This window comes from Engraulis encrasicolus, chromosome 13, assembly GCF_034702125.1.
Source record: "Engraulis encrasicolus isolate BLACKSEA-1 chromosome 13, IST_EnEncr_1.0, whole genome shotgun sequence".
Taxonomy (NCBI): domain Eukaryota; kingdom Metazoa; phylum Chordata; class Actinopteri; order Clupeiformes; family Engraulidae; genus Engraulis; species Engraulis encrasicolus.
In genome coordinates, this window is record NC_085869.1 from 22,139,577 (window position 1) to 22,142,076 (window position 2,500).

A 2,500-nucleotide genomic window follows, 5' to 3' on the forward strand; every position below is an offset into this window, starting at 1 on the left:
CTTTTGTGGGGATGGGATAATTGGGGGCTAGATAATGGTGCTGGGTCTGCAACAGGAGGGCTACTCTGCTGATTTGGCATTGGTTTACCTCTAGTTTGAAATGCAGTCTTTATTGTTGCATGCATATGTCTCAGTGCTTGTTGTTGTTGCAAACTTACGTACGTAGGTCTCTGTGTTTTATTGTTAGCATGCTCAGATGACTTTCCAAGACTGTGTTGCCTCCCTGTGTTGTTTGTTGACACTGAGGGGGAAAACTTAGCATCTCTTTCTTCTCTTGAAGTGCGCAGCCTGTTATGCAGTTATGTCATGGCGGTAATAGCCGCTGCTTAGCACACCGGGATAATCAAATCTGTGTGTTTGGCTCTATTTCTAAAACTACAGCCCCATGTGTGTGGTTCTCTCTTGGTGACCTGACCACTGTGTGTTTGCGTGTGAATGGCAGCTTTAACTGGGGGGGGGGGGTGGCTGCCTTTGAGTTCTGGTCCTTTCCCTTTGCTCTCCTCTCATAGGGCAGGGCCAGATTAACAAACAGGCTAGATATGGCTACAGCCTAGGGGCCCCCACCTGCTAGAAGGGCCCCCGGTTGGTCAAAGAGGATGATCAAAAATGTTCAGAATTGTGACAAGGTGCAGTATTAAAAAAAAGTCGTTTGCAAGAATTGTATTCTTAGTAATTCCTATCTTGGAATGATGAGGCTGCCTGTGTAATTTTGTAGCGGGAAATTTGTTTTCTACGGGGCCCTCCTGCAACCTGTAGCTTAGGGGACCCCAGGCGATCTTAATCCAGCCCATAGCTCACAGGGCAGGCAGGCTGGGTGGTTGGGTGGGAGGTGCTCTCCTCCCTGACCCTGGGGTTCGCTTAATTAGCATTCTGCTTCGCTAGACCGCAGGGCGAAAGAATCCACCAAATCTCCCTCAGTTAGTTTACTTGGCCCGTTCCCTTCAGTTCCCCCCTGATTGAGTGGAGTGAATGGCCTCAGCATCTCTTTAGCGAGGGCTTTTCTTGAAGGCTTTTGTTGTGACAGTGGGGCAGGCTAAACGGGTGGTCAGATCTTCAGAGTTGCCTCCAACCGGGTTGCCCCTTACTGTGACAAACCAGATACGGTAGGTTAGGTTAGAGCTTTTGGTGTTTTACAGCTGCAGATGTGATTAGATGTAAAGGCACAAAAAAGATGTAGGAAACAGGCATCCTCAATGCAGGCAGATGTGATTGATTTGGTTCGGGGGAGTGGAAATCCGCCCCTCCTCCTCCTCCCCCTCCTCCTCATCCTCTCCTCTCTCACATGGAGATAAAATCCTGGCTCTGTGTCAGCTTTGATTGACTACAGGTGCTGAGAGGGGACATTCGGAGTGGAAGTGACCTGTTCACCTTTTGGAGTGATGAGAGCAGAAAGTCAGCAGAGGGTCTAAGCAAGGACGTGATGACACGAGAAATAGAAACAAGGATCAGTGTTTGGAGTGTTGGGGGGGGGGGGGGGGGGGGGGGGGTTTGTGGGGGGGGGGGGGGGGAGGGGGGGCAATATCCAATACCACAATGGCAAAACTCAAGACTGAACTTCCTCAAAACAACCTGAATAATTGATGCGCAGCCTGAATAAATGAAACTTGTTGGAAGGATGTTTCTTTTTTTTTCTGGCAGGAAGGACAAGGACCAAAATGTCCTACTCGTTCACTGAGGATCTTAGCGTGTAAGAGGGTATTACACTGTACAGCAGTGGTCTCCAATTATTTTTACCCAAGGGCAAAATTATGTACGTAGCACAAATGAGGCTGAGGGCCTAACAAATCGCCTGACCGTATGGCCACAGATAACACACATGCATGTTTTTTTTTGTTCCAACCTCATGGTGGGCCTAATGTTTGCCATGCCCGGACCGGATCTGGCCCGCAGGTCGGCATTTGAAGAACACTGCTGTACAGTTTTGGAAGAGTATCCCTCATTCTTTGGAGGGAAGTAAATGTAGACCCTCGTTTACGATGTACCAGATTTCGATGGACTCCCTTGTCCTATATATTGCTGTAACATTGCCCAGACCTTTGCACGTTGTACATCACCCCGAGACAGCATCAAGGTGTCTGGGAGAGATTATGTTGCTACGTTATTACAGACATTCCTTATGCGCCACCCAGCTTAAGCAAATATTGACCTGTCGACTAAACGTCCGCATTGACACACACGGCGGAGAGGTCAGGGGAGCTTTAATGGAATGATCAATGTCCATTAACCCCTCTGTAAATCAATATAGCGCAAACAGGAGGGTGTGCTGTGCCGGCACCACACCACACGGTCGTCACACCACCGCAGAGTTTGTTTTGGCTCTGATCTTGCCGCTTGGTTGGGGGCGATGTTGTGTGTATTCCAATTATGCACACTCCCGTCCTCCACTCCGTCCTCCGCCTCCTGGCCTCACCTCCGTGGAGAAAACAATAAAGTTTCCCAGCTGTCAGCCTAGCCACAACAACTTTTGGGGGACTGTTCGTCATTCACCATCCCAATTGCA

At 49.2% G+C, this 2,500-nt stretch overlaps 1 protein-coding gene across 7 annotated transcripts in view; it reads left to right on the forward strand.

Annotated features, from left to right (window-relative positions):
• Positions 1-2,500, forward strand: part of tns1b (tensin 1b) — a 320,407-nt gene that overhangs the window by 76,592 nt on the left and 241,315 nt on the right. The window lies entirely within an intron of this gene.